This window comes from Gekko japonicus, unplaced genomic scaffold (genome assembly GCF_001447785.1).
Source record: "Gekko japonicus isolate JY-2015 unplaced genomic scaffold, Gekko_japonicus_V1.1 scaffold447, whole genome shotgun sequence".
In the NCBI taxonomy this organism is placed as follows: Eukaryota; Metazoa; Chordata; class Lepidosauria; order Squamata; family Gekkonidae; genus Gekko; species Gekko japonicus.
This window is the reverse complement of record NW_015166435.1, coordinates 563,395-581,490: the sequence shown is the minus strand read 5'-3', so window position 1 is coordinate 581,490 and position 18,096 is coordinate 563,395. Positions and strand designations below refer to the sequence as shown.

General features: G+C 42.7%; 1 protein-coding gene and 1 non-coding gene across 2 annotated transcripts in view; both read right to left on the bottom strand.

The window, feature by feature from the left end:
* Positions 1-18,096, bottom strand: part of LOC107111006 (neurexin-1) — a 736,478-nt gene that overhangs the window by 298,883 nt on the left and 419,499 nt on the right. The window lies entirely within an intron of this gene.
* TRNAV-CAC lies at positions 300-371 on the bottom strand. Its single transcript has one exon. It is a non-coding gene; the product is annotated as a tRNA-Val (tRNA).

The following is an 18,096-nucleotide window of genomic DNA, read 5'->3' as shown; positions in this document are numbered from 1 at the left end:
CTTTCCCTTTAAGTGTGTGGAATCCATGTTTCCTCCCAAGCACAATCTCCGCTTGAGATCAGGCTTGCAGGGAAATGCCAGCTTTGTGCACTTAAAAGGGAAATGTGGCTGCTCTTAAAGGGGAAATGCCGGTCCTGCACTTAAAAGGGAAACGCCGGCTCCTTTAAGTGCAGGGAACTGCCGTTTCTGGAGATCTGGCGCGCGGGCGGGTCCAAAGTCCCCCGGTGGGGGTGGAAGATGAACTTGGCAACCCTAGGCTTGCAGTGGCTCTCTAGGGTCTCAGGCCTGGCCCTTTGAAGTGGAGGCACCAGGGATTGAACCTGGGATCTTCTGCATGTGAAGCAGAGGCTCTTCCACTGAGCCACAGCTCTTCCCCATACACAAAGGTTTATCCACACAGTCAGGAGCTATGCTCCCTCTAAGCTGTGGAGTCTTGTGAGCAAAAAATCTACTTTGTGAGCTACTGGCACTAAAGCTGTGAGTGAGTGATTTGGCTACTGCATAAATTAGTTTGCTCTGGAGCTATCCTTCGTGAGCTAAGACAAAAATGTGTGAGCCGGAGGCAAAAAAACTGTGAGCTAGCTCACACTAACTCAGCTTAGAGGGAACACTGGTCAGGAGCTCTGCTTTTTAGCAGAGTTTTTGATTGTTCATTTAAATCCTACATGTGTACCATCTGTATTCATGTAGGGTCTGTGCCTATAGACTACTGAACATGCATTGGTTGTCTGGGGCTTGCAGCCATGATCCTTCTCCTTCACAAATGCATTCAATATATGCAGGAATATTGTTTCAGAATACTAGGGACTTCACATATTGTGCCTGCAGTGACACCCACCTCCCATACACAAATTGTCTCTCTATCAATTGTTGTTTCTCTCCTCAAACAATGCTAAGATTTAAAATGGAAAATTTAGAATTCAATTCCTTCATTATCTCTTCAGGTCAATGTTTGGCAATTGCTTATAAAATTCCATGTGACACTGAGTTAGCTCATATCAGAACAAAAAGAGAGAAAGTAATGAACTGCCAAAATACTAAATGTCATGGTACAGATCTGAGTGAACTTTAAACTGTGAAGGTCATGAAATCAAAGCCTCTAATATTCACACTGGCTCAACAGGCAGGCAAAATCATACCACCAACTAAAGTTCTATATGGAAGCAAATTATATCAGTCAAGGATGAGTTCTGAATCTTAATGAGAAGGTATTTTTTACTTTTTGCCACATCTTCCAAGGCTGGACTCCTATGTCTTAGCATCGAAAGTGATAATAAAGGCAGAAATTCAACTGGTATAGCTCAACACAGAGAAAGTGATGAAGGAAAGCTTTATCTGCTGAATTTCTGTCCATAACACTGTTTATCCATCATTATTTCTTCATGTGCCTGTCAACTGCAACTCTTAAAGGTATCGATTCTCCCCTCCCCACCCCTCCCAAGGCTGCTTGATTCTTTTCCTGACCAACTGGCACTTCCACAGCCCCAGAGGAAGCAATTATTAATGCTTTCTTCTGCATTTCTTTGTTAGAAAACTAATTTGATTCCCTGTTTGGCAGTTTAAGTTTTTATTCTTGGGGGGAAAGGAGCTAGGTGGGAATGAACCCTCCCCCCCACCCCCAGTAATATAGCTAGGGTGAATTAATAAAAGTTCTAAGGGATTGCTCCAACCAAGGAAAGGAGTTTTCATCTTGTGTTCTTCTATCTTTGATGAAACTTTTTAATTGCTTACAATCATCCTGGCTTGATATTCATCACAAAGACAATTTTATAATGGTCAGATATGGATCTTTAAGTTCTTAAGGGAAACAGAATAACAAAGGAATTCTATTAATATATTTACTGAAGATGAGATAAATTAGTGTAGCAAGGCGCTTCCAATGCTCTGGGGATTTTGCAGTCTGTAGGTAGTTCAAGGTTAAAAAATAACACATTTCTTTGTTCCTTCCCTCCTCTCCTTTCTTTTTTTTAAAATTAGATTATTTGTAAACTAAGGGGAATTTGTTTTCTTCCAGCCTTACCCGAAAACACTGGCTACTTTTTTTTTTACTTAATTTAAAAAAATCAGTACCTCCCCCCCCCAAAAAAAATTATTTTTGCATTAATATATTCACATTGCATACAGAGGATCAGCGGTGCGAGAATTCAGGACAAATCCAGTCATATTTACTCATCTCCTATGCTCATACGTGGGGGGGGGGGGTACATCAAACACTTTCCTAGGTTTACTGCACCCAAGAATACAAACTGTGGAAGGAAAGTATAATTATAGAGTCTTGCTAGCCTCCAGATGGCACCTGGGGATCATCCAGAATTACAACTCATCTCCAACTACAGAGATCAGCTCCCCTGGAGAAAATGGATGCTTTGGAGGTATGGAATTGTACCTCACTGAGGTCCCTGTTCTCCCCAGGCTCCATCCCCAAACCTCCAGTTGTTTCCCAACTTGGATGTGGCAACCCTACCCCCCCATCCCCCGCCAGTGATCAGCGGGGGCCTGGTATCCCTAAGATTCATTTGTCAAAAAAGGTTCTTCTGGACCACAAAGGCACCTGCAAAGTAACCAGGGCAGCAATCTTAAGCAAATCTACTTGGAAGTAAGTTCCATTTTATTCAGTTGGGCTCACTCCCAGGAAAGTATTCCTACCCTATCTTCAAAGTGATGCAAGCTTCTTTGTAGTTTTATATGTGCACATCATGAACCCACCACTATTTGAAGTGATACAATTCAGAATGAATTGAAACACGTAAGCCGCTCAGAGCCCTTCGAGGGTGAGCGGGATATAAATTGAAATATAAATAAATAAATAAAAATAAATAAAATCTCACCACCTGTATCTGCTACAGGTTCTGCTGACTTCCTCTCCAGTGTGAAGCTAACAATAATTATCAGCAGTGTTCCCTCTAAGCCGAGTTAGTGTGAGCTAGCTCACAATTTTTTAGCCTCCAGCTCACACATTTTTGTCTTAGCTGAGGAAAGATAGCTCTGGAGCAAACTAATTTATGCAGTAGTCAAATCACTCACTCACAACTTTAACGCCAGTAGCTCACAAAGTAGAATTTTTGCTCACAAGAACATTGGCTTCAGCACTAGAAGGAAAGCCTTTATGTGATGTAGTTAGGAGACATTTGGGAAATGCAACTTGTATTTTAAAAAAGGAGGAGGAGCTTGGATTTATACCCTGCCCTTCACTACCCGAAGGAGAGCAGTTTACAATCTCCTTTCCCTCCCCCTCCCCACAACAGACACCCTGTGAGGTAGGTGGGACTCAAAGAGCTCTTTCAAGAACTGCTTATGAGAGAACAGCTCTGAAAGAACTTGTAATTGACCCATGGTCACACCAGCAGCTGCATGTGGAGGAGTGGGGAATCTAACCCTAACCCAGATTACAGCCTGTGCTCCTAACCACTACACTGGCTCTCCAGCCTGGGTAGGTTTCTGTTTTGAGCAGAGGAGGGGCATGGATGTCTGCGTGTATTTAATCCTTTCACTGCCTACCATTCCCCCCCCCCAAAAAAAGATTTTTTTTTAGTAGAGGGTTGAAAAGGGGATAGATTCACTGTTACTCTGTGTACCATGAAGCAGTCTGACTACATTTCTTGAGGCCTTAACAAGGACCTAGAATTCCTTTGTCATCATAGGTGTTCATACTGTCTTATTTCTCTATTGTACAATCAGCAATTACTGCTTTTGAGAATTACTGCTGCTGCACTTTTCTTCATTTCAGTTGTTTCATGTCCTTTATTTATTTATTATGTCAAATGTCATACTTCCTGCATTTCATACATATACATGCACATTATGCCTGTGAGGAAGTGGATAAAATGTGCCACAACATTTTTGTTTATTTTTGCAGTAACATCCTAGCATGGATTCTTCTTTCAAATTGCTAGCACAACAAAGGTAATTTATACTTTCCATTTCCACATAAACTTCTTTAATTTGCATGGTTTCTAAAAACGTAAGGAAACAGTCTTCATAATTCCTGCTTGAAAGCTCTAGCACTGTTTTGAGTAATTTAAATCTAATTTGGGATATTGCATTTTGAAACGGTCTACTTCCCAAACAAGCATCAATCTGTTTTCTTCTTCCTCTCCCCCTCCCCTTATTTTCAAGAGGCAAACATATTGATCTTTCAAGGCTTCTCCTGGGCTGTGGGTTTTCCAGCTGCTATGGCAACAGGGAAAAGCGCACTAACAGGGCTTTTTGGTGCACATGATAAAGTGTCAGCAGGAGGGATAAGAAGGGCAACAGATGCCTCTTTAATTGGGTTTCTAGCTGTACAGATGGCTCAGTAACCCTTTGATCTTCTTGCTTTCTACTGACCAAGATTCGGAGGGTTTCATTAGGAGTGTCTATCCGAAAGTATAAAGACAGCAAGGAACTGTAAGAGCCATTTGACAGAATGCTGATGTTCTAATGGCTGGCACATGAACAGACCACTAAGTGAAGGCATGGGATGAGGCATGGTGGGCTTTCCACAGGTGCGGTGAACAGAGCCTTGGCAACATGCTCCAGAAGGTTGGCACCGCCAACAAAGGCTTCCATGAGCAACATCAGAACTCTTTCTGAACTCCATTTTGATGTTAAACCAGATGTTGAAATAGGACCCATATTTCAGACTGGGACTGAAGTAGATCAGGCAAAGCCTACCATATGGGAAGTACTTCTTCACTGTACACTACAGTGTCATCCTAAGCAAAGTTACACCCTTCTGACTTCACTGAGGGGTTAGGATGGTGTAACTCTGCTTAGGATTGTGTGGCTAATGTCTTTTAATGACTGCCAGTAGTGTATTCCCTAAAAACACATCTGAAACTACACTTTCTATACCCTATACATTTCAGCCAGTACTTGAATTACAAAAGCGCACTGAAGGGGATCAACCCCTAATTATTGTAATTGCTCCCTTCTCTGTTTTTAGGAGTCTTTTGGGTGGGGAAGGGGGTGATTTGGCTGGGATCATTAAGCTCTCCTACCTCCCCTCCCCCATTACTCAAGAACTGCTTTTGGAGGATGCGGGTCTGAACCAATCGGAGGCCACTTTCATTCACAATGGATAATGCGCTTTCAATACTCTTTAGCAGTTAACTGCAACCAGCGCATTATCCAAAAAGTGGGAAAGCAGCCTGAAGCAGATTTGTGTCTCAGTCCTTCGGGTAACATTGTCTAAAGCCCTTCAGCTTGATAGTTTCTCTGGTGAACGTGGCAGGAGTGACTCTAGGAAACATTGCAGCAAGAACTGGACAAACTGCTGGTACCTTCTGGATCCCAGTATTGATTTGAGCTTCAACTACAAGTTCAATCCTCAGCATCTCCAGATAAAAGAATCAGGTAGTATGTGGATCAGGTAATGGTTAAGAGCTTGTCATGACAGGGTCAGTGGGGCAAGGCAGAGAGGGAGAGTTTACAGTCCAGTCCAAGAGTCAAGCCAGAGTGATCAAAAGAGTCCGAGGAGAAGTCCCAATCACACAAAGCCAAGCCGTAGTCAAACGTTACCAATAGTCAGAGTCCAAACAAGCCAGTATCATAGTCAGGAAGCGTAGCCGAGGATCAAGAGCCAGAGGGGTCATCAAAACGCGGACTGGAGTCAGGAACTGGGAAATCAGTCAGGAGCCAAACAGAGCTTCTGGTCCAATGGACAAGTTTGCCAGCACAGTTTGCTAGCAGCCAGCAGTCTGTTCAAATAGCGTGCTGGATCATTATCTCATTAGCACGGCTTCACGAAGTCCTTGATTCTGTTAGTAATCGGGGCTTAATGATCGCCAACTGCACAAGCGTGCCTCCTTGTGCCTGGTTGCCAAATCCCGGTGTCTCTGATTCCTCAGCCGGTCAACAGGCGGTAGAGAATCAGGTGGCGTGTTGCAGGGGCCAGGCATTGCCCGATCAGCTTCAGGTGCAAACTGTCCTGGGGTTTGGCGTTCATCCTCCCCCGCACTCAGATTTGGTGAGGACTCTCGTGCTTCTGATGATGTTAAGGGCACAGAGTCCTCAGTATCAGAGCTCCCAGGCGCCGGGTCGGGTACAGGCATGACAGAGCTCAACCTAAGACCCTAGAGAGCCACTGACAGTCTGAGCAGATAATACTGACCTTGCTGGACTAATGGCCTGATTCCGTGTAAAGCAGCTTCATATGTTCATGTCGACAGTGGCTCCCAGCCTGCTATACATAAGATGTAGCTTTCCATTTTCTATAACAGCAGCCAAAGAAAAGCACTAAGATTTGTGCACTTAATTAATCAGATATAAGAATATACTTCTGCCACATTGCTGCTACTGGGTGTTATACTGCAGGGAGCAAGAGCAAAACATTAACATTTCTGTAGGAATTTACTAATTTACCAATGTACATTCCATGCTATAAATTGTTTCTATTGCACCATGAGACCCACAGAATTTCCATTTTGGATCCTTTCAAGGATTAATAGAGCTAGCACCAAAGATTATATTGTGCTGTTCACATATTCCTTTGTTTAGGATATTCTTAACTGGGACTACTACAAGTACTATTGCATCTTGCAATAAGAAAAGTCATGAATATTAGTGATTGAATTTCTCAAAAATTCCTCTTTCGGTTTTGCTTGTTCTTGAGTGACTTGAACCCCATGAGTATTTGTACAGTACTTTGTTTCATTGTGTCCAATTTTCCCTGTTAAATGTATATCTTTTTAACACTGTTTATGAAACGATGCTATACAAATGATATAAAAGAAACAAAACAATCAAGAAAACCAGCAACAAAAGTGGGTGAAATAAAAATGCTCACAGTGGCAACATACAAGAGCCCACAGTACTTCCCCAGTGGTTAAGAAGCCTGCATGTAGAACCTATAGGTAACAAAACACCTTTGAATTATGTAGGACCTCTCACAAAGCACTAAATACAACACAATGGCTAGCTAGCGCTGATTGCACCATTGATTGCACCATCATGCAACACTCTTGACCCTGATCTGTCTACTGAAGAACCCATGAGCACCTGCCCACTAATACGTTGCAGACTCTGGTAAGTCTAGGTAGAATCCAAAATGTACCTAAGATACCCCAGTATCCAATAACGTTGGTACCAGGACATTTGTAGTATTTACACTAAATAGTGAAAATTTGAGCATATGATCTCCAGACTCTTACAAACCATTTGGGGTTTCCACTGCTTCTCATACACATTTTTTTCTACCAACTTTGCAGTGCCACAAGAAGGCCAGGCAACTGGAAATTGTTGCTAAGGGTATTGTGGATATGGGAAAGCTAAATAACAGTTTTGTTGCCGAATAGTATCGACAAACAGTAAACAATTAAAAAAGCCTAGTGCTGGTAAAGGGTGAATCTGTCTAAGTGATAGATAGTGCTGCGGAAATAAATTTGATATAGAGAACAGTCTGACTGGGTGAATAATGTTTGGTACCATGTCAGCAGGGGGGAAATCAGGGGGAAAAACCCTTATATAAAATGGTTAAAAAAACCAGGAGAAAGAAATAACGATCACAAAAGAAAGTCCCCCCCCCCGAGGTGGCCATTCTCCATCCTATTGTCAGGAACACAGGAAGCTGCCTTAAACCGAGTCAGAACATTGGCCTATCAAAGTCAGTATTTTTTACTTTGACTGGCAGCAGATCTCTAAGGTCTCATGTGGAGGTCTTTCCCATCATGTACTACCTGATCTTTTTTTAAACTGGGGATGCTGGGATGGAACCTGGGACCATCTGTATGCAAAGGAAATGTTATACCACTGAGCCACAGCACAGCCAGGAAATAGTGGTTAATTATCTGGTTTGGGGGCCACACATTCCAGTGTGTTCCAGATCTGTAGTACTTGCCTGGCCCATCCATCTTTACGAGACTCCTTGGGCTCCTTCCTCCCCTCTGGTTCCCATACATACACACTGATGGCACTCGTCCTTTTGTCTGAACCCTAATTTATCTTATTACATGAGTTCAAGTTTTAATAACATATTGCCTTAAAAGTGCCATTGTAGTGAGGTAACATTTTAGAGGTCCAGAGGGGGTCAGTCGTCAAACATGCTGGCAATTCAGCTGTTTTAACTTTACAGACAGATCCTGCTGAACTATACTTCAGCAGAATATCTGACCTATAATATATGGGCAATTTACAGAATTTTCTAAATTACAGTCTTTTACAGAATTTTGTGTAATGTCATATCCAGAGATCCTACAATATAGCTGTCATCACACTATAAAAGAACACACTGTTCAAAAAAATCATACCCAGGTCAGAGTGATTGACAAGGTGGTTCACCAGATTTTCCCCGATGCAATCTGTTTCCATTCAGGGAAGGACTTAAAACTAAATCAATTCATTCTAAATTTTAGTTTCCATTTGTAAGTGAAAAAATATTAAGCCTACTAGATTTATAGCACAATTCTTAGCATAGTTGCACTTCTAAATGTACTAACTTCTACAGAATTAGCAGTATATACTATCTACCAGATCATCCTTATCAACATGCTTGTTAACCGTCGCAGAAAATTCCAAATGATTGGTGATACAGGAGTCTCCTTTGCACAGGCCATGCTGATTTCTCCTCAGCAGGCTTTGTTTCTTTGTGTCAATGGTATTCACTCCATAGCTTGCAGAGAGCCATATTCTCAGTTACCATCAACCACAAGAGCCATATCACTGTAGTATGCCCTGTGTGCCATTCAACACATATTATAATCTTATATACAACTATATACTTCTAAGCATGAAGTCTCATCTCTTCCCTTGGGTTGCCAATCTTCGTGTGGCACCTGGATATCTCCCACTATTAGAATTTATCTCCAGATGAACAAGATCAGTTCCCCTGAAGAAAATGGCTGCTTTGGAGGGTGGCCTCTATGGCATTACACCCTGCTGAGATACCTCTCTTCCCCAAACCCCTCCCTCACCAGGCTCTGCCCCCCCAAATCTCCAGGAGTTGGCAATCCTACCCTCTCTCCACCACTGGTGAACCTTACTGGGCCCTAGTGCACATGCAGTGAGGGGAAGGGCTTCCCTTTCACTTTCTCATCCTCATAAGGAACAGCTGCTCAAGCAAGAGAGTGAATCTGTCCAAGCTCCTGGAGGAGAGCAAGCTGGTCACAGAGACAGTGGAGTAAAACTAGCAGCAGTCCACTGTGGACAGCTTGTTCTTCTTTGGGGAGGCTACTATGGTGATGATGGTGGTTTTAATTTCTCTTCTGTCATCAGCTTGTTCTCCTCTCGACAGCCACATGTGTTGGGATGACAGTGCAGAGCCTTCAGAGAAGGGTGGAGTGTTTTCACTTCCATCCCTGACATGAGTCTTGTAGCTCACAGCTTACCGACTCTCTACTTAGGTTTCTTTTGGAAACTAGCAGAGGGTGGGGGGATTTACCAGGAGTAGTAGGGAGGCTCAGACTACATCACTAGTGACATGACAATGTCACTTTCAGGGTGTATTGGGAGTGATATCATCACACTGGGACATCACAGTGATGTTCTCAAATTCGGGCAAATACTCTATGGTAAAAATGGCTTCTACAATAGAGTTTTTGCCCAAATACCAGAGTATTGCCAGGTCGCTCACCTCATCACTGGTGATGTAGCGTGGGCCTCCTTCCTGCTCCTGGTAACACCCCTTGCTAGCCAGCTGATTAGCAGCAAGCAGGGCCCAGGGATGGGGCTCCAGCGGGGGCTAGCAACCCTCTCTCTATTCCCTGTGGTGGTAGTTGTTTCAAAATGGGAAACACCTACCTACTAAAAGCTCTGCAGGACCATGGCCTCCCTCACTTTCCTGGAACACGGGGAAGGTGCCACATTGGGGAACTTTGCCCAGAAGAGCCACAGGTATGCCAAAGAGCCACATGAGAATCCTGAACCACTAAGTGAGTATAACTACTCTACATCCTTAATAATCTTTATTTCTCCTAATTTACCTGGAAGAGATGTTGGGCTAAGTGGCCTGTAATATCCTGAATCCTCTCTGAACCCCTTTTTAGAAAGGGACTGCAACATACCCACTTACCCACTCCCTTGTTGTCAAATTCCTAGTTATCATCCTGTCAAAATATTACACACTTTCCCATCAGAATGAAGGAACTCAGTTCAAGTCATCGGGTGCATTACTTTCAAAGTCCTGATGCATGCACACTTTTCTGTTGAGGCAAACATTTGTATTAAGATATGCAAGAATTTATGAAAATGTATTTGGCTTTTCAGTTTCACACAGAGCTTGCTGAAATAGAAAGTTTGCTCGAGGGATTAGAGTGAAGCATTGAGTGTGTGTTTATCCTTCTCTACAGAAAATTTTGTGTATGCAGCAAAGATGGGAATGTGCAATTTCAGTCAAAAGGAAGTCTGGGATGAGTGATGCCAGCCTAGGTGATTCATATTTTGAAGAAGTGCCTCGCCAGCCATTTTGGAGGCTCATCTTTCTTAAAGCACATTAGATCCCAGCCTTACTACAGCAGAATGACTAAGCCCCAATCTAACAGGCTGCCGTAATCAAACAGCTTACTCCAGAATGGTTCTTTCACTCTGATAGGACTACATCAATGTAAATTAGTAGGCAGACCGCCACAAAAAGGGCTGTTTCAGCACATTTTCTGCTCAGATGCAGAAGGAAGCGGGGCGGGGGTATCTTGTAGTGCCCAAACAAAGGAACAACCGACAGAGAATACCTCAGCATCACTACCAGCCCTGCAGTTTCAAAATGCACAAATATTTAATGTGTTACATGGGACCACTGCAATTGGATCACCTGGTATTTTCTTTAGAAAAAAAGGGCCATTGAATGAGAGACCATTTGAATTACAGCTGCAAGATCAGAAGGTTTAACCCTTTCTTGCTGCTAAGATTCCATGATACACTCCCATGTGCTGCTATGGGCCCTAGGGATGGGCATGAACCAGGAAAATGTGGTTCGGTTTGTGGTTGAACCATGAACCAAACAATGAATCGAACTGAACTGGGAAGCTTGTTCACAAACTGAACCAGTTCATGCAGTTTGTGGCCCTGCAAATCTCATTGAACGGGACTGCAGTCCCTTTAAACAGGGTTTGCAGAACCCCTCTAAAAGTTGTTTCAAGCTGTCTTGTGCAGTCTCTTTAAAGTTTAAAGGGACTGCAAAACAGAGTGAAAAACAGCTGCATGGCAGGGAGGCACTCCTTGCTGTGCTGCTGTTTTCGGCTGTCTTCTGCAGTCCCTTTAAACTTTGAAAGGATTGCAGAAGACAGTGTGAAAAAACACCTGTGCAGCAGGGAGGCACTCTCTGCCACCCAACTCTTGTGGGCTGTCTTCTGAAAACTCTACATGCTCCAATTCCTGACTTAATTTAGTAATTCTCCTAATTTTACTGGAACACAGTAAAATACAGCACTGAGTACTTATGTAACTATAAAGAAACTGAGAGAAATAAAGGAAACCATCTCATTCCTACCTAGCACTGCTGTCACTGAAAGACTGGAAACAGTGGACATTGATTAAACTGTCTTTCAGTGAACCAAGTTGGATGCCATTACTTTTTTCATTGAGGATTGCCTGAGAGCTTCCAAGGCATAGGGATATGCTAGGGAAGAAAGACAACAGTAATAACTGCAAGCGCAAAAACTATCACCCTGTACCGAATACAATATAAATGGAAGAAACAAATCACTATGACAATCCATAGTTGAATTAACAAGTTACAAAATAAACAGATAAAACATTGAAACACCAATGCCAATTGCATATGCAGCAGATATAGAAATATCAAAATACACAATCCAACAAAATTGTGAAGTTCCAAAGATCAAGAATTCTTAGAAGAATGGATAGACTTCAAAGAATATATGCAGAATAACTGGGATGTAAAAAATAATTTACTTTGCTTTGATAATTATTAAGAGCAGAATTGTAAAAAGAAATGATAGAATTGAAGAATATAGTGTTACCTGAAAACATAAGAATGAAATTGGAAATTGATAGTGGAATGGTAGAAAGAGAAAGGGGGGAGGAGCATTGTGGAAAGCCACAGAAGGGGGGGAGGAGAAAAGAGAAAAGGATATATGATAAGAGAAACTGTGTAATGTTGAATATGTTGTTATATCCAAAAATAAAAGTTTGATTTTTAAAAAAATTGTGGAGTTCCTATCAGCACTGACAAGCTACCTCTTAGTATTCTGAATAAATCTGGATCAAAATAAATCCTGCCATCCATTTCCTATTATACTTATTCATGGTAAACATATTATCACGCTTCCTTGGAATACTATTTGGAAGCCACTGCCCCTGTCATAATAAGTTTTTGAAGCTCCCTCAGTTTCAAAAGTGGCTTGCCAGGTGGCACACATGACTGCAATTTGAGATCTGGCCTTTCAAAACTCCCTTGGGCACTCAGAATGAGTTGCACGGTTTTTCGGATTCTTGTTTTAATGTGTCAGTTTCAGCATCCCAGCAGTTTCCCAGGAAAAGTTGTTGTTGTTGTTTTTAACCAAGTAAACTAAAACTCTGTCACTGATCTGATGTGATCATCTTGGTTCTGGATATAAGACTAGTTCTTTAAATACACCTGTGAAACTTTGAAAGAGCCAAAAAGTATAATTTAAAACTTTTTTTTTAAAAAAAAGCTGGTAATATGATTTTTTCCGTATATGTGATTGTTGATACCTGTGACAGGGAAAAAAGGAACTTTTAGGCTGCAGTCACACACACTAAATAATCCACTTTCAATTCACTTTCCAACTGTATTTTGCCAGTTCACACGTTAAAAATCCAGTTGGAAAGTGCACTGAAAGTGGATTGAAAGTGGATTATTCATCGTGTGTGACTGCAGCCTTATATAGAGAGGAGGGGGAGCATTATCCTTCCTTGTATAACAGAGCCCTGATTTCTCCCCTCTGTGCTTGCTGTGCATGTAGGGTTGCCAGGGAAACACTTAGAGATTTTGGGGGTGGAGCCTGGAGACGGCAGGATTTGGGAAGGGGAAGGACCCCAGCAGGCTATAATGCCGTAGAGTCCCCCCTCCAAAGCGGCCATTTTCTCCAGGGGAAATGATCTTGGTAGACTGGAGATCAATTGTGATAGTGGGAGATCTCCAGGTGCCACCTGGTGGTTGGCAACCCTGTGTGCATGTACAGCTATTAAACATCTGAGGGCAGTCCAGGGAACAAGCAGACTCTGTCCAATAGACCCTTTCCACCAAGTCAAGGGATGTAAGACTGTGCATGCAATTAAAACATAAACAGGAGGAGGTTACTAAGGAACGCCACACAAAACAAAAAAAGTCTTCACCAACTGGAGGAAGACAATGATATAGACATATCTCCCTGGGGAAGGAATTCCATTATTTTGGTGTTACAACTGAAAAGGCATTTTCTCAGGTTGCCACCTGTCTTGCCTCAGATGATGGGAACTCCTGAAGCAGGGCCCCCAAAGATTGCTGTAATGGTCAGGTAGGTTTATGGGAGTAGGCAGTCCTTAAAGTGTGCTGGTACTAAGTGATATACGGCTTTAGAGGTTAATACAAGCACCTTGAAGTGGGAGTGGATGCAAAGTGAAAGCCAGTGGAGATGGGCCAAGAACAGAGTAATACAAGTGGGGACCTGCAAGAAACTTGTGGGAGCAACAGAGTCCCCCCCACCTCTGCTTCTTCCCCTCTCTCCCTGCTTCTCTCATACTCTTTCTCCTTCCTGCCACCCCTTTTCTTATTCCCTACATCTCTCTCCCCTCCATGCTTCTCACTTCCTTTCTGCCCCCACCCAATCACTCTTTCTGCTCTGTCACTCTCCTGGTCTCCCACGTACTTCCCCCCCCCACAGCAGCAGTGGCAGCAGACACTCTCCAGGAATCACAATGGATTGCCCAAATACAGAAATTAGTTCCTCTTAGGTTTGCCAACTCCATGTTAAGAAATTCCTAGAGATTTGGGGGTGGAGCCTTGGGAAAATGAGGTTTGAGCTTGGAAGTGACCTCAGCAGGGTATAATACCATAAACTCCACCCTCCCCGCCTCAATCCCCACCATCCCCAGGCTCCACCCCTCAAATATCCAGGAATTAGGGTTCAGTAGCAATCTGCAGCTGTGAACCTGTATTTTTGGGAAAGAGCAACCCCATTCAGAACAGGAGATACCTCAGTTCCTGTGACAGTAGAGTTCCTTTGGGTGTAAATGCTGTACTTGCATGGGGACTAGTAATGTCCAATACCTTTTTTTCTATCATAAATAAAGGATACATAATTTAAATTCATTACATTCCACCATTTGACAGTCTGCTGGGAAATTCTATAAATCATATTTCAGAAATCAGAACATAATTAGATGATATCATTAAAAAATAAAAACCCTGATCGTATCTCTTTGCATTTATGTTCACTAAGACATTATATTCGTCAGATCATTTATCACTGTCTGTTGTAAACTTAGCTAAGCTGTTGGGGGATTAGGTACAATGTGCATTCATATACGGAAGTTGTTCTCTCTAGAGAACTACATTTTTCAACATATCAGATGTGTGATTTGTGCAGGGAAGACACAGCAATGTATTAGAATTATGTGTCTCTCTCCAAAGCATCTTATCAGTTGTTTATTATCATCATCATCATCATCATCATCATCATCATCATCATCATCATCATCATTATTATTATTATTATTATTTGCATAAAATCCAGATTCCTTTCTCTGGATTTTATGCACTGGGGGGAAAATCAAGTGGAAGGTCAAGTAGAAGCTAAGCAACTGTCTCTTTCTTTAGACTGACAGCTATTTTAAAACAAACATGAATTTAACCTCTTCTTTAAATAACTGGTGCTTGTTCCATTATATCCTATGCCTAAGAAGAAGAGAAGATGAAGAAGAGATTGGATCTATACCCTGCCCTTCACTCAGAGTCTCAGAGCGGCTTACAAACTCCTTTCCCTTCCCCTCCCCACAACAGGCACAACAGAAAGCGTCCAGACAAAGTTAAGCCATTTTATTTCCCAATGATTAAACACCTTTTAAACATGTTCTTTTTTCCACATTGAACGAAATATCTATAGTGGTATATTTCTGGATCATAGCACCCCTTTTAAGGAGTTACATTTGTGGTGGTTTCATGTATCAGGAGAACATACTATATACATGATCTTCTTGATATACATAATCACGGCTTTGTGTGAACAATGCAATGTGCATATTTTTCAGCTTCAGTACATACCGATACATATTTCCACATACTGAAGTTTGAATGATAATTGTGAATAATACGATGTCCTGTTCTGTGAAGTGGTGGTGGTAAAAGACCTTCAGAAGTAGTTTGCCACTGCCTGCCTCATCACTGCCCGGACTTCCTTGGTGGTCTCCCACCCAAATACTAACCAGAGTCGACCCTCCTAAGCTTCCCAGATCTAACGAGATCAGGCTAGCCTGGGCCATCTCGGTCAGGGCACTCCACGAGCTAGGAGTACCAAAAAGTAACAAAAAGGGTTGGCTAGGATTGGAAAGAAGTTGTAATCTTTTGCCGTACATATAATCATATGCTCTACAGAGGATCCTGACAATCAACCTCATAGGCTTTTGGAAAGGCAAGAATACCAAAAGGCAATCTGCAATAGGAGCAGAACTATATGGATCATGTCTTTCCTGATCATTTTATTTTACCAGAATGTCAGCAAAGACATTGGGAGATTGGCAGTGGGAGAAGAGACATGGTGATACTCTTTGCACTATTTCCCCACTGACAATTACCAAGCCCCACGGTTATGTTCACCTACTCTGAAGTAGGGTTGCCAGACCCCCTGGTGGAGGCAGGAATCCCCTGCCACCAGGCCCTGACCCCCAGCCACCAATCAGCGGGTCCAGAGGGGACTTACCAGGAGAAAGAGGAAGGCCCAGGCCACATTGCCAACATCACACAGGGTATGCTCTGATATTTAGGTAAAAACTCTATGGCAGAAGCCAGTTTTACCAAAGAATTTTTGCCCAAATACTGTGTGACACTGGCGACATGGCCTGGACTTTCCCCTTTCTCCTGGTACAATTCCCATCCCCTGCCAGTTGCCAGGTAAGTCCCCGCCATCCCCTGCTGGTTGCAAAACAAATAATACAGATACCCCTACATTTTCAACAATGGGGTAAATAGAGTTGCCAAGTCCTACCTGGCAGCAAGTGGGGGGGGGTCCTTGGTCCTTTCTGGCAACCCTAGGGGTAAAAGCTAGCTGCAGAATGGCAATTTTTCGGCCTAAAAAGAATGCGAAGGTAAAGACTTAGACCGATTTCCCACAAACGCTGTTCCACGCTCGCTCTTCCCTTTTTCCCTGATGGTACATGTCAATTTCACACAAGTTGCTGTGTGGCTGCATTTTGCCCCACAGCTTCGCGTGATTTTCCCTGCATCTACTCAATCCTGTTTTTTTGAGGACTGAGTAGACGCGGGGAAAATCATGCGAAGCTGTAGGGGGGCAAAATGCGGCCGCACAGCAGCTTGGGTGAAATTGACACATAACATCGGGGCAAAAGGGAAGAGCGAGCGTGGAGCAGCACTTGTGGGAAATCGGTCTTAAACACCCCATCCCTCTGCAGTCTTTTCTAAATTTGCTCCATTCTTTTAATAGAAAATATCTGGGAAAATAAAAGTAATAATCATGGAATTACATAAAATGTGTACTAAATAAATGGCACTGAAGTAGCAGCAATAGCCAGACTGGCCTGTCCCAAGTACATGATTCTTATTGCCAAAAATCTCCAGGGTGAACTGATGGTCAGAGGAGAGTGAAGCCATTATTTTTTGAGCAAGAAAAAAAAATGTCTCAATGAGGTTGATAAGTCAATCAGTTTCTGAGAGGCATAGAAGAAATAGAGAGATAAAAGGCAAAAAGACAGAAGAAGAGAAAAAGAGGGAAAGGGAAGATAAAGGTCAAGCATGGTAATTAAAGTGCAAGAGTTCAACGGGATAATTTGTTCCCTCATTAACTTTGTAAGATGGAATTGTTTCATCTTTAAAATATAACAATGTGCCCATGGTTATCTTCCTTTCTCTTTTGAGGGACCAGAAATAGTTTCAACTGGAAATGGGACGTCAGAGAGTTGCCACTTTGCAGCCTCCAGAGACAAGTTTTGCTTTTATGCTGAGAGTTTAAACTGACTGCCTTCTCAGAGCTCAGAAATTAACTGTCTTCCTGGGCCCACCAGCTGCTGTCTGAGAGCCTTTTACTTTCCCCACCCACCTAGTTTGTGGCCTAGCTTCCTCCTCCTCGTGTTCATTTGACATACTTCTGAGTCAAGTTGTTTATGATTGGGCTTTAGAATGGCTGACCTTTAAACTGCTCCCCTTAGCTGCCTCTTTAATATTGGTTTGTGGCCATTATCAAGTGATGTTATTTAGCTATATACCATGAAAAGCTTCTACTTCTCGTTTCCACATATTTAAAAGTATATTAAAGGGGGTACACCTTTTTCCTGGCTTGTAGGCAATCTTATGTCCTAATCCAGGATCCCAACGTGGTGCCCATAGGCACTATGGCACCCACCAACACATTTCCTGGTGCCTGCCAAGTAATTTTAGAAAGTGGGTGGGGCCAGGCAGGGCCTTGGCCAGCAAGGCTTCTGACTGGCTGCTAAAGATTTGATTGGCTTTGCAGATTTTTTAAAAAATGTTTCTGTGGCAGCAGCTGCCACCCAAGCACAAGGATCTTCACTGTGTGACTGAAGGTAAGATGTAGCAGCCATTTTGTGGTTGGCTCCACCTCCTGCGGCAGCCATTTTGAGGCTGTAACCACCATGTTGTATCAGAATTCCAATGGTGCACAAAGGCTCAAAAAGGTTGGGGTCTTAAGCACTCTTATTCATAAATAAATGTTGTTGAAATTATGAGGATTTTAAGAAAAGACTCATAATTTCAACAACATTTATTTATAAATAAGAGTGCTTAGGACAGGGGACCCCAAAATATTGAGATGGAAGGCAGTCAGCTGTCCATCTACTATTCACCTCATCCAGTCCTGTGCTCTTTATCTAATTTTACATGGATACTGTGATGGATCCCCCCCCCCCCGCTTTCATCAAAAGCATAGTACAATATAGGCAGTCCAGACCTGAATATCCCAGGCGAGTCTGATCCCATCAGATCTCAGATGCTAAGCAGGGCCAACCCTGGCAAGTATTTGGATGGGTGACCTC